Source organism: Notolepis coatsorum, assembly GCF_963971535.1.
Source record: "Notolepis coatsorum genome assembly, chromosome: 8".
Classification (NCBI taxonomy): Eukaryota; Metazoa; Chordata; class Actinopteri; order Aulopiformes; family Paralepididae; genus Notolepis; species Notolepis coatsorum.
In genome coordinates, this window is record NC_140172.1 from 128,418,590 (window position 1) to 128,431,621 (window position 13,032).

Sequence of the window (13,032 nt, forward strand, 5' to 3'; positions counted from 1 at the left end):
TGCATACACATTCATACGAGGCAAGTAGGTTAAGTGTCTTGCCCAAGGACACAACGGCGATGGGATGGACATGGGCTTGAGTGGGATTCGAACCACCAACCCTTGGACGACCCGCTCTACCCCTGAGCCAAAGCCGCTCCATGTTTGTATTACAGTCATATTCCAACTTACCGGAATGCACACATGTGCGTGTGGACTACTATACTATTACAGGTATTGAAATGAACAATGCAACTTCCTTATACAAAAGAAATATATATATATATTTTTTTATGAATAATTAAATATCGATACAGTATCGCGATACTACTACATATCGACCCCCCCCCCCCCCCCCCCCCCCCCCACCCACGATGGACTTCATGTGTTGTGAAGTGACTGTGGCACGTAGCGGTACTGCAAGTAAACTCACTCCCCCTTAAAAAGGCATCCAGACACATTACCAAGACGTAAATTCACCTCTTGGTATAGTGGTCTGCGATGTTGCCCGCGGTGTGGCCGACCCGGGTTCAACTCCCACTCAGGGCATGTCAAATAAGACCGGTTTCACTTAGACACATTTCTTGAATCAATATCTGAAATGAATAACTTACTGTCTTTTACTATTATGCACTTTACTACCAAGGAATATACCTTGCCTATATTATTACCTAATATGCTAATATGTTATGTCTATACTACTATGCACCCAAGACTGTAGCACCCCCCAAGTTCGACACTATTTGACAAACAATATTACTTACCTTGAGCTGACAGAGTTGTACCCTGCCTGCTGACTTGTTGTGCAGAACTCGCTTTGGATAAACGTGTCGGCTAAATGACTAAATGTAAATGTATTACGCCTCCTGAGATGGTCCGGTTGCCTCAGAGTGGATGTAGTCCATCTGAAAAAGAGAAAGCAGGTGCCCCACTCAGTGGTGGAAGACCTGTCTCACTGGTGGAGCACGTCCAGCATCTGTGCAGGGGTTCCCCTTGGCAGGATAATGACCTACATCTGTCCAGATGGATGCCTCCCTCGTGGGCTGGGGAGGAGGAGGCACATGCCTCTCCCACGCAGCAGGGTTGAACGGTGGCCTTGTTCCGACATGCATATCAGTCACAGGGAGATGTCGCAAAACAGTCCACTTTATTGAAGAGAGTTGGCTAGATGTTATACAAGCCAGAGCTAAGGGAATGCTGTCATGGCAGAGGCTCTCTCTCCAGTGTGTGTGTGTGTGTGTGAGGATGGCTGATTTAACCTGTGTGCATCAATTACCTCGATGCACAACAGGTGTGCAGCCATCCCTGCTCCCAGGTCCAATTACCTTGACCGAGGCCTAGTCCACACATACACAGGCATTTTTTAAACTGGGGTTTTCCACTTCTACAGTATCTACTATGCTAATATGACTATACTACTATGCTAATATGTCTATACTACCATCTACTGTGCTAATATGTCTATATGTCTATACTACTATCCTAATGTCTATACTATCTACTATGCTAATATGTCTATACTACTATGCTAATGTCTATACTACTATGCTAATAGTCTATACTATGCTAATAGTCTATACTATGCTAATATGTCTATACTACAATGCTAATGTCTATACTACTATGCTAATAGTCTATACTATGCTAATATGTCTACACTACAATGCTAATGTCTTTACTACTATGCACTCAAAACTGTAGTGCTCAAATTTCAGCACTGATTGATGAACATTGTTACTCGGCTGATAAGAGTTGAACCCTTCCTGCTGACCTATTGTACAGAACCTTCCTGCTGACCTGTTGTACAGAACCTTCCTGCTGACCTGTTGTACAGAACCTTCCTGCTGACTTGTTGTACAGAACCTTCCTGCTGACCTATTGTACAGAACCTTCCTGCTGACCTGTTGTACAGAACCTTCCTGCTGACCTATTGTACAGAACCTTCCTGCTGACCTATTGTACAGAACCTTCCTGCTGACCTATTGTACAGAACCTTCCTGCTGACTTGTTGTACAGAACCTTCCTGCTGACTTGTTGTACAGAACCTTCCTGCTGACCTATTGTACAGAACCTTCCTGCTGACCTGTTGTACAGAACCTTCCTGCTGACCTGTTGTACAGAACCTTCCTGCTGACTTGTTGTACAGAACCTTCCTGCTGACTTGTTGTACAGAACCTTCCTGCTGACCTGTTGTACAGAACCTTCCTGCTGACCTATTGTACAGAACCTTCCTGCTGACCTGTTGTACAGAACCTTCCTGCTGACCTGTTGTACAGAACCTTCCTGCTGACCTGTTGTACAGAACCTTCCTGCTGACCTGTTGTACAGAACCTTCCTGCTGACTTGTTGTACAGAACCTTCCTGCTGACCTGTTGTACAGAACCTTCCTGCTGACTTGTTGTACAGAACCTTCCTGCTGACCTATTGTACAGAACCTTCCTGCTGACCTGTTGTACAGAACCTTCCTGCTGACTTGTTGTACAGAACCTTCCTGCTGACTTGTTGTACAGCAGGAAGTCTCTTTGGATAAGTGTTCAGCTAAATGACTGAATGTAAATATTAAATATATACCCTTTAATAGACAGAATAAGACAATGCCGTTACAAACATTCATACTAAAATGGTCTCAAAAGTTGGCAGCTGTAAAAATAAAAATCACTCAATAGGCACCTTATATGTAAACAGTAGAAAAGTAATTTTCCATTGTGACATCATTAATAACCATTCAAATACACAGTGCAAGACAATGGTTCAAAAGTGCAGCGAGAACGCTTTCCTCAACACTGTAAACACATGTAACCATTACATCACATTATATATATATATATTAAACAACCACATACCTACACCTGCATTCTGTATATAATACATTGTATAATATATCAGTATGTTACACAATTAATCTACTCAGTACTGAGAGAGAGAGACAGAGCGAGAGAGAGAGAGACATAGAGACAGAGAGAGACCGAGAGAGAGACAGAGACAGTGAGAGAGAGAGAGACAGAGAGAGAGACACAGAGAGAGAGAGACACAGAGAGAGAGAGACAGTGAGAGAGAGAGAGAGAGACACAGAGAGAGAGAGAGAAACAGAGAGTCTTGTATGTTCCAGGCTGTAGCGTGTGTCTTGTATGTTCCAGGCTGTAGCGTATGTCTTGTATGTTCCAGGCTGTAGCGTGTGTCTTGTATGTTCCAGTGTATAGCGTGTGTCTTGTATGTTCCAGGCTGTAGCGTGTGTCTTGTATGTTCCAGGCTGTAGCGTGTGCCTTGTATGTTCCAGGCTGTAGCGTGTGTCTTGTATGTTCCAGGGTATAGCGTGTGTCTTGTATGTTCCAGGCTGTAGCGTGTGTCTTGTATGTTCCAGGCTGTAGCGTGTGTCTTGTATGTTCCAGGGTATAGCGTGTGTCTTGTATGTTCCAGGGTATAGCGTGTGTCTTGTATGTTCCAGGCTGTAGCGTGTGTCTTGTATGTTCCAGGCTGTAGCGTGTGCCTTGTATGTTATAGGGCCGTCTACAGGCTCAGGACGGGCAGGGCTCAGGAGGGGCGTGGCTCAGGACGGGGGGGGGGGGCTTAGGACGGGCAGGGCTCAGGACGGGGGGGGGCTCAGGACGGGCTAGGGTCAGGACGGGCTAGGGTCAGGATGGGGGGGGGGGGGGGGGGGGGGGGCTCAGGAGGGGCGGGGCTCAGGAGGGGCGGGGCTCAGGAGGGGCGTGGCTCCACGGAGAAGCTCCTGAAGGTGGGGGGGGGGTCGGCTGGGCTTGGCGGTGCTGGTCTGAACCAGCGTCTCCATGATCCAGCTCAGAGCATTGGAGCAGAACTCCATCTGAGAAGGAAGAGCAGTACGTTTTATTTATTTAAGTAGCCTGCGACAACAAAAGTTCTAACTCATTGCACCTTTGAAAGAAGGGTTCGTTTTAAGGTTCTAACAGAGAGCTTCAGGTCAGGTTCTAACAGGTTCTACCTCGTTCTCCAGAGCTCTCAGCCGGTGGTCCACGTCTCTGGTCTCAGTCAGCTGCTTCAGCACACTGTCCACTCTGTCAGGAAACAGGAAGCTTAACACGACACACAACTCACAAAGTAAACAGCTGATGATGATAGGACTGAACTGTCAGGGAGGGGGCGGGGGCGTGTCCACTCACTTGACGGACATCCGCTTGAGCCTCTCTGAGTCGCTGGCTCTATGGATCTTGCTCTGGGCGGTCAGGAAGTTCTCCTTCTGGATGGTCTCCCACGTCATCAGCCGGTTGGCCACTTTGCCTTTCAACTGCAACACTGAGCAGTGGGGGAAAAAGGTTAACCCTTTCACTGCCACACAACAGCAGGTTAATAATTTTACGGTAACCGTCGGTAGAGTGATAGTAAAGGGTTAACCTTCTGTAGTGTGGCAGTGAAAGGGTTAAAGCTGCTCTAGAGTCTAGACAACACTGAGTGGTGCTCTAGACCAGTGGTTCTCAACTGGTCTAGCCTCGGGACCCAACATTTTCCTTAGTCATTAACACATCCAAAAAACGCTGTACAGCGTTATTGCCCGCCATGCGTTGAACGCCAACAACGCTGTACAGCGTTTCTTAGATCAATATTTCATTTTTTCGCCATGGCATTCATAATTCATCCAGCCAACCTCCGGTGCTCCAGCGGGACCCTGAATGAGACTGCAACGCCTCAATACCGCCGCCTGGTGGATGGTTGGGCGAGTTACACTCTCAAAACCGGATGGTGTGATCGGTGCGTCGAGGAAATTTCTCCGGCAGTCACATCTTGTTACGTGGATCCAGACAAACACTATAGTGCATATGGATCGCTGCCATAATGCAATAATCGATATGATTTCGGCGTTTATTGCGTCATACAAACCGGAAATTGATCGGCGTCAAATAATTGGGATCTTTCGCATCCAGTCTCATCGGCGCACGGTAAGAGGACAGTAACGTTATTTTCAGCCCGATTGTTTAATCATTTCACTGCAAACCATCTGATCAACGTATCAAGCCATAGTAAATAAAGCCGTTACTGACGATCAAGGAATTATAAACGACCCCCCCCCCTTTCCTTCACGCATGATGAAGCATAATGTATACCGATCATATAAATTTTAATTTTTTAATATAGCGTGTATGGGAAAGAAACGCCAATCGATAATCTATTATGCTTCAGGGCCTATAACTACTGTTTTTGGAATTACAGCAGAAAAGATTAAAAACATACTTATATTCTCGACGCTAGTAACACAACAATGTATGAATGAAAAAATATAACGTTCCCACATCCTGAACGATAGATAATCGATGTTGAATGGGCCATAGTAATGTCAATATAGCAATACAATTTAAAAAGTTATAGCCCTGCAAAAAAGGTAAACATTTCCATAGGCTTTCAACGGTGGCAGACTGGGTACTTTGATGGGTACAATGGCTGGCAATCAATGGGATAACTGGGGTTGCAACAAAAGTGCAACTAGGCAGGGACGTGCACAGGACTTTAGAGGGGCAGGTGCTCAAAGGCTGAAAATGGCACTATACCAGTGTGTGTTATAACCAAGCGTGCAAAGAGTGCAAGACCGATTTTTGGGGGCCCTTTTTGGGTGGGGGGGCCCCCTTTTTCTGCTTTTTGGGGGGTTTTGGTGATAAAATATTGAACTATAATAATCAGTGCAGGAGCTCACTTATCCTTGAAAGACACTTTTATCACTGACTTAAAAGGCCCATACATCTCCATAAATGTTCAGGGGGGAGGGAATAAGTGCTTAACCTACAGACCCCAAGAAGTGCTGTATATTCTGTATTGTTTAATATAAATGCCTTTTTTATAGGGATGCCCCGATCGATCGGCCACCGATCGTTATCGACCGATAATCAGTATAAATATGCGATCGGCGAATTCCGATAATGAGTCATATTCGCCGATCGCGGAAACTGATCAAGCGGAGATCTCACTCGCTGTCTGTCTCAGACACACAGGACCTGCAAACTGCCGCTGCTCCTCCTCCCTAGCCCTGCCCGCACCCGTGTACAGTTTGTAAACACAGAGGACTGAGAGGCGGCTCCTCTGCTCGAGTCAAACTCATTTTCACAGAGGGCCACATCAGCATTATGGTTGCCCTCAATGGGCCAAAGGCCGTATAAATGTTAATGTAATGTAAAATAAATGTAGCTACTCATTTACATATTGTTAAACATGTTGTTTCTGTATTTATTACTTATTCAAGTTATACATATTGCATATGTATTTGCATAGATGTAAAAATATATGTTAGCTTATGTTATTTTAACAAATAATTTTAGTTGATCAGAACCCCATATTACTCCATTAATCAATGATCAAACCATTCAAGTAAATAACAAAGAAGAAGATCATCAAATACAAGCTATGACACAATTGTTAAGGGTATGCAGAACAGAGAAAGACTTTCGACTTGTTTACATCAAGGTCCACCATTTTCAATTCGTAATGAAATTGCTATTATGTGTCTGCATGAACACACAACTGTAACTGTACTCAAAAATAACAAAATAAGGGTTGTCTCAGTTCACAACTATCAAGTTTTGGGTGGGACTTGTTTGCGTCCCTACAGCTTCTTATTCAATTGAGCGAGATGCTCGGTTATGTCACACAGCCAGTTTGCATCTGACAGTTCAGACAATATTTCTTCAACCCTTTGTTACCTATTCCGCCTGGATCTTTTTTGTATTTTGGGCTGTAAAATTGTCAAAGAATGTCTGAGGAGTAAGTGCTTTTGGCTTTTTTCCTTTGTTACTTCATCAATACCTCAGATGTTCAACATACATGTATGTGTAAGAATGTCTAATAACTAAGGCTGTCAAAGTTAAAGCTTTATTAACGCATTAACCCACAATTAATTTAACGCCGCTATTTTTCAACCCAAGATTAATGTAAAAAAAAAAATTATTTTATTTCTTTTTTTTACCAGAGCTCTTGGGCGGGCCACATTTGGCCCGCGGGCCATGAGTTTGACACCTATGCTATAGTGCATTCGACCTGAGCTAACGTTAGCTACCTAGCTATCGTTACTGTTTAAACAAAATTACCCAGTCAACTATTCACTTTTAGTAGGCATTGTCTAACGGTATTTAGCCGGCTAGCTACTGATAGCTCCTGATATCAACAAATGCTGCAGCAAGTTTAGTAGTCCATGTTGATACCTCCGTTAGCTTGCGTTAGCTGACGCTAGTTCACTGTTCAAAACGAAATGTCCCATTGAACTAAAAAGTTCTGTCTTAACGTCATCTAGCCGGCTAGCAGTAGCTACAGATAGCTCCTGATATCAATGTCTTATAACATTGATTCAATGCGTATTCGAGCTGAGGGCTTGCTGAATGTGATATGACCAAAGCACAGTAACGTTACCAATAGGGTCCAGCTGCAGCACAGGAGAATCCTTTTTGGAGCTGGAGGCTACTAGAGTACACACAGACAGTGGAGCTGTTTGCAGATAGCGAGCATTTTGACTTGTTGCGTGGTGGCGATGTCTCGCAGATAATACAAGTACAAGTCTAATTATATAATATATATATATTTTATAAAAAAATAATTATATAAAATAATTTTTAATTTCTTTTTAATCAAAGACGATCGGTATCGGATCGGTATCGGCCGATATGGCTCACGACGATCGGTGGCAAAAAACCTGATCGGGGCATCCCTACTTTTTTATTCCAATCCCGATTTGGACTTGACTTCTTCGTGTCCCTCAGTGAGTGTAATACCAGCATTCAACTGTATGGGCCACAGCGGTTTCTATCATCATCATCATCATCACCACCCACGCTATGGATATAATATATAGGTCCGTGGAGAGGCATGCTGAGGAGGCTGTGCAAACTGCAATGGAATACGGGGCATCTCTCTCTCTTTACCTAATATTTTTATTCTATCCTGAAATTTTTCAGTTGGAAGGGCAATCTATATGCGCAACGTTTTTTTTTTTTTTTAACTAATTCAGAGCCACGCCCCTTTGACCATATTAGGGCTAGCGTGCCAGTAAGGAAGTCAATGGGAGGTCGGGAAAATTTGCGAACGCCTAAACTATATCTTAAATTATGGCTATGGGTCTAAAACACCCCTCGCTTATCAATGACTTGCTTGCAGTCAACATGTATGAAACGGATTGTTTTTTCATTGGTACATTTCCGTTTTATACCGTTTCGAATACGAGTATAGTTTGAGATTTGGGAGAATTCCAGAGAAATCCGCAATAATAGCCCTTTACTGGAATACACAAAACACGTCGTAATTTTTCGGCTGATATATGAATAGTTTTCAAATAAACACTAGATTATCGATAGTATATGTACTTATGCACGCTAGAGAAGCGGGCTGAAAAATCGATTATCCATGCCGTGGATACGGCTAACGTTACGCACACACACGCGCTGCGATGGCGGTGATAGGAACATCTGATTACCCCAAGACTGGTAACATAGAGTCCTTACCTCAGATGAGATGTTCTGCAAAAAGATTAATCAAATTCCAAATATTGATCGCGTTTATTGATCCAACGTTATAGCACCAAAACACATAATCGAAAGCTGCTCCGAGCCTCCCCAGTGAATGTGGTAACAGATACTGCTTGCCCGAGATGGGAAAACCCAGGACCGGAGTTTTCCTCTGATGCACAGTCCCATCCAATCCAATGATGTGCAATACCATCCGAGAGACAATAGGTGGCGGTATTTGCCCTTTTCAAGCTCAGACCCATTCCCAATGACTGGATTGGATAGATGGATGAAAAATGAATGGATATTGCTAATAAAAGAAATAACGATTAAAACGATTGGGAACCACTGCTCTAGACAACACTGAGCCACTAGATGTTAACCTCTTCCACCCGTATATGTATACAGTATAATGGAGCCTGTGTGTGGGGGAAGGGGCCCTGGTTGAAACATACTGACCGAAGTGGAGGATCTTGACTGACGGCACCTTGCGGATGTTCCTCTTGATGAAGAGGTGCAGGTGTGAGAGGAAGATGAAGGGCGGGGCCAGCGAGGGCTTGGAGTGGTACTCCACGATCACGTTGTAGCGCTGGAACTTCCAGTGGACGTCACTGTTCTCCTGCACCTTGGAGAAGGTGTGGCTGGAGGGAGGGAGGAGGGAGGTAGGGAGGGAGGGGAGGAGGGAGGGAGACTTACATTTAGTCACTTAGCTGAACACGAGAGACAGAGAGCGACAGACACAGATGGAGAGAGAGACAGAGACACAGCGAGAGACACAGAGAGAGACAGACAGAGAGAGAGACAGAGAGGAGAGAGGAGAGAGACGGAGAGACACACATCGAGAGAGAGAGAGAGAGAGAGAGACAGAGAAAGAGAGACAGAGAGAGAGACAGAGAGGAAAGAGGAGAGACAGAGAGAGAGACAGACAGAGAGAGAGAGACACACATCGAGAGAGACAGAGAGAGAGAGAGACAGAGACAGACAGAGACAGAGAGACAGAGACAGAGAGAGAGACAGAGAGAGAGAGACAGACAGACAGAGACAGAGAAAGACAGAGGGGTGGAGCCTCTACCTGAACATGGCGATGAGCAGGTTGATGAGCAGGATGTTGGTCACCAGCAGGTAGACCACCAGCAGGATGACAACCAGCCAGTTGTGGTACTGGCTCCTGCACGGCTCAGCACCGCCCTCTATCTGCGTGATGTTGTCAGTGCACGGCATGTCCCACCGCTTCCCCACTGGAGGACACAGGGTCTCATTCATCAACATGTCCTCAGACATATTAGCATAGTAGGTAGTAGTCTAGACATATTAGCATAGTAGATAGTAGTCTAGACATATTAGCATAGTAGGTAGTAGTCTAGACATATTAGCATAGTAGATAGTAGTCTAGACATATTAGCATAGTAGATAGTAGTCTAGACCAGTGTTTCTCAACTGGTGGGTCGCGACCCAAAAGTGGGTCGCGGGGCCATTTTGAGTGGGTCGCGGATGTGTGTGTAAAAAAAAAAAAAAAAATCTTTTTCTTTTTTTTTCACTACCTATCTTTGTGAAAGTGGCTTCTCAGCTCTGGTCCAGCTGAAGACAAAGCGGGGGAACAGATTGGACATTGATCATGACCTCAGAGTTGCTTTGTCTACCATCACCCCAGACTTTGAGACTTGTCAGGAGCAAACATCATCCCCAGTTATCCCATTAGTTCCCTGCATGTTAAGCTAAGAAGTCTGCTAAGAAGGATATATTATTTATTATTATTATTATTATTTTATTTCATTGTGTTTTTAGCCCTTAGTTGCACTTTTGTTGCAACCCCAGTTATCCCATTAGTTCCCCCAAACGTAGGTCTGTTATGTTAAGCTAAGAAATCTGCTAAGAAGCATATTATTTATTATTATTTTATTTCATTGGGTTTTTAGCCCTAGTTGCACTTTTATTGCAATCCCAGTTATCCCATTAGTTCCCCCAAACGTAGGTCTGTTATGTTAAGCTAAGAAGTCTGCTAAGAAGCATAATTATTTATTATTATTATTTAATTTCATTGGGTTTTTAGCCCTAGTTGCACTTTTGTTGCAACCCCAGTTATCCCATTAGGGGCGACAGTGGCTCAGGAGGTAGAGCAGTCGTCTGGCAATCCGGAGGTTCCCGGTTCGATTCCTGCTCCTCCCAGGCAGCGTGTCGATGTGTCCTTGAGCAAGACACTTAACCCCCAATTGCTCCCGATGAGCAGGTTGGCACCTTGCATGGTTGCCTCCGCCATCGGTGTGTGAATGGGTAAAATGTGAGTAACAAATTGTAAAGCGCTTTGGATAAAAGCGCTATATAAAAAAGCAGCCATTTACCATTAGTTCCCCCAAACTTAGGTCTGTTATGATAAGCTAAGAAATCTGCTAAGAAGCATATTATTTATTATTATTTTATTTCATTGGGTTTTAGCCCTAGTTGCACTTTTGTTGCAAACTCAGTTATCCCATTAGTTCCCCCAAATTTAGGTCTGTTATGTTAAGCTAAGAAATCTGCTAAGAAGCATATATTATTTATTATTCTTTTATTTCATTGGGTTTTTAGCAATAGTTGCACTTTTGTTGCACTTTTTTGTGTTTATTTCATGTTTTGAAAGATTGTGTATTACTGCAAATATTTTTTTTTTACATAAATCATAGTGGTTCAAAATTTTGGGTCGCGACTTAATGACTAAGGAAAATGTTGGGTCCCGAGGCTAGACCAGTTGAGAACCACTGGTCTAGACATATTAGCATAGTAGGTAGTAGTATAGCCATATTAGCATAGTAGATAGTAGTCTAGACATATTAGCATAGTAGATAGTAGTCTAGCCATATTAGCATAGTAGATAGTAGTCTAGACATATTAGCATAGTAGATAGTAGTCTAGCCATATTAGCATAGTAGGTAGTAGTATAGACATATTAGCATAGTAGATAGTAGTCTAGACATATTAGCATAGTAGATAGTAGTATACACATATTAGCATAGTAGATAGTAGTATAGGCATATTAGGTAGTAGGCATAGGACTGTAGTACAGAGTTATCTCAGAACTAAGACAAAGAAATCACATGGACACGCATCCATACGACACACATGCACGTGCACACACGCACACACACACCCACCCACACACACACACACTCGTACCGTCCATCTCCTCCACGGGGATCTGTCCGAAGATGTGCAGGTACGGCCGGTAGAAGACCCGGCGGAAGATCATGTCGGGACGGGGATCGTAGGAGTAGATCAGCGCCTGATTGGCGACTCCGTACGCCGTGATCCACACGCCCAGGAAGAAGAGGAAGAAGAAGACATCTTTCATCTGCGAAGAGGAGCGAATGTGACGCGTTACGAGGTCAATAAATAAAAAAACAATAAATATAGGCGATAAAAGATTTTAATCTGAATATATACTAAAGAGTAAAAGTAAAAAAAGTAAAAGTAAAAGCAGCTGCTTGTGGATGTAACCCTGACCCTGACCCCACGACCTCTCACCATCTTGCCCACGATGATGAGCTTGGGTCCCAGCTGCTTGTGGATGGCGAAGATGTGGATCAGCCGCAGAGTGAACACCATGTAGTCCACACACAGGACGGCCCGGCCAAACTCATAGGACCACTCAAACATCCTGACAAAACAGAGAGCGCCGCCCGGTGGTCGACATGTAGATTACATTACATTCAAATGTATTGTATGTATTGTGTTGATTGATTGAAACTTTTATTAACAGATTGCAGAATGGGTACAATACAGTACGGCTCAATACACACAAACAAACTTTCATCTTGTTTACATCAGGGTCCCCCATTTTCAATTCATCAAGACATTTATGACATACAAATATACAGTACTGTTTAAGAAAAAGAGATCATAAGAAAAATATATACATTCGAGGGGGAAGAAACTGTACATTGGAAGGGGTTGGGTGGGTGGGTGGGGGGGGATTTGGACATTTACCGGGGCCAGTTTCTAATTGCAGCCTCCTGTAGGTGCTCTTTTAGAGAGGTTTTGAAAGTGGGTAGTGATTCACATTCCTTTACGGCTGTGGGTAGGGCGTTCCACATTGATGTGGCATAATTGCGAAACGTGTTTAGTCCCTTGTTTGAGCCGAATCTGGGTTGAACATGATTTATGGAACTCCCTCTGGTGCTGTGGGCGTGGTATTCACTGACCTTTGGGAAGTATTTTGACATGTACATGGGTACCTTGGTCGTGTAGTGCATCTTGTAGACCAAGCCCATTGCAAGTTGCTGTACTCTGTCATCTACTCTAAGCCATCCTAGGTTGTCAAAGTGGGCAGGGTGAAGTGGGTTTTAGGAGTAAGGTCAAGCAGTAGTCTGACCAGTTTGTTTTGTGATGTTTGTAGCCTTGTTTTTAGTGCCTTTGAGGTGCTTTGGTACCATGAGGTGCACGCATATCGTAAAACCCCTGAATGAGTGCTCCTGCCAGAGTCTTCAGGGTATTCTTGTTTACCAGAGAGGAGATCCGGTACAAGAATCGAGTTTGTTGGTTGACTTTTTTTTTAAATCACATTTTGTCACAGGAAATATTTGCCTCTAGGATGGAACCCAGGTATGTAATTTCTAGTGCCGTCAATAGA

General features: G+C 43.9%; 1 pseudogene across 1 annotated transcript in view; it reads right to left on the reverse strand.

The window, feature by feature from the left end:
* Nucleotides 1–3,642: 3,642 nt before the first annotated feature.
* The window catches only part of LOC311232946 (transient receptor potential cation channel subfamily M member 4-like), a 78,502-nt pseudogene continuing 69,112 nt past the window's right edge, over nt 3,643–13,032 (reverse strand). The window contains exons 21-27 of the transcript XR_014621071.1: nt 11,928–12,060; nt 11,580–11,754; nt 9,502–9,667; nt 8,889–9,070; nt 4,116–4,248; nt 3,938–4,010; nt 3,643–3,799 (exon numbers count right to left, since the gene is read on the reverse strand). The product of XR_014621071.1 is annotated as a transient receptor potential cation channel subfamily M member 4-like (transcript). The remainder of the gene's footprint in view (nt 3,800–3,937; nt 4,011–4,115; nt 4,249–8,888; nt 9,071–9,501; nt 9,668–11,579; nt 11,755–11,927; nt 12,061–13,032) is intronic.